This window comes from Trichechus manatus, unplaced genomic scaffold (assembly GCF_000243295.1).
Source record: "Trichechus manatus latirostris isolate Lorelei unplaced genomic scaffold, TriManLat1.0 scaffold00206, whole genome shotgun sequence".
Lineage (NCBI taxonomy): Eukaryota > Metazoa > Chordata > Mammalia > Sirenia > Trichechidae > Trichechus > Trichechus manatus.
Window position 1 is genome coordinate 3,351,282 of NW_004444142.1, and position 972 is coordinate 3,352,253.

A 972-nucleotide genomic window follows, 5' to 3' on the forward strand; every position below is an offset into this window, starting at 1 on the left:
TGTTGAGGTGTAATCCATACTGAAAGCTGTAGTCTTTGATCTTCATCAGTAAGTGCTTCAAGTCCTCTTCACTTTCAGCAAACAAGGTTGTGTCATCATCATATGGCAGGTTTTAATGAGTCTTCCACCAATCCTGATGCCACGTTCTTATTCATATAGTCCAGCTTCTCAGATTTTTTGCTCAGCATATAGATTGAATAGATATGGCAGAAGGATACAGCCTTTCCTGATTTTAAACCACACAGCATCCATTTGTTCTGTTCAACTTCTGCCTCTTGGTGGTTCAGATTCCTCATGAGCACAATTAAGTGTTCTGGAATTCCCATTTTCACAATGTTATCCATAATTTGTTATGATCTACACAGATGAATGCCTTTGCATAGTCAATAAAACACAGGTAAACATCTTTCTGGTATTCTCTGCTTTCAAGCAAGATCCATCTGACATCAGCAATGGTATCCATCATTCCATGTCCTCTTCTGAATCTGGCTTGTATTTCTGGCAGTTCTGTTGATGTACTGCTGCAACTGTTTTTGAATTATCTTCAGCAAAATTTACTTGTGTGTGATATTAATGATATTGTTTGATAATTTCCACATTCAGTTGGATCACTTTTCTTTGGAATGGGCACAAATATGGATGTCTTGCTGTCAGTTGGCCAGGTAGCTGTCTTCCAAATTTCTCTGTATAGACTATTGAGCACTTCCACCATTTCATCTGTTTGTTGAATCATCTCAACCGGTATTCTGTCAATTCCTGGAGCCTTGTTTGGCACCAATGCCTTCAGTCCATCTTGAAGTTCTTCCTTCTGTACCATTGGTTCTTGATCATATGCTGCCTCCTGAAATGGCTGGATGTTGGCCAGTTCTTTTTGGTATAGTGACTCTGTGTATTCCTTCCATCTCCTTCTGATACTTCCTCCGTCATGCAGTATTTTGCTCATAGAATTCTTCAAAATTGCAGCTCAAGGCT

The 972-nt window shown here is 39.4% G+C and overlaps 1 protein-coding gene across 1 annotated transcript in view; it reads left to right on the plus strand.

Moving 5' to 3' along the window:
- Positions 1-972, plus strand: part of CEP128 (centrosomal protein 128) — a 602,257-nt gene that overhangs the window by 145,384 nt on the left and 455,901 nt on the right. The gene's annotated exons all lie outside the window — the stretch shown is intronic.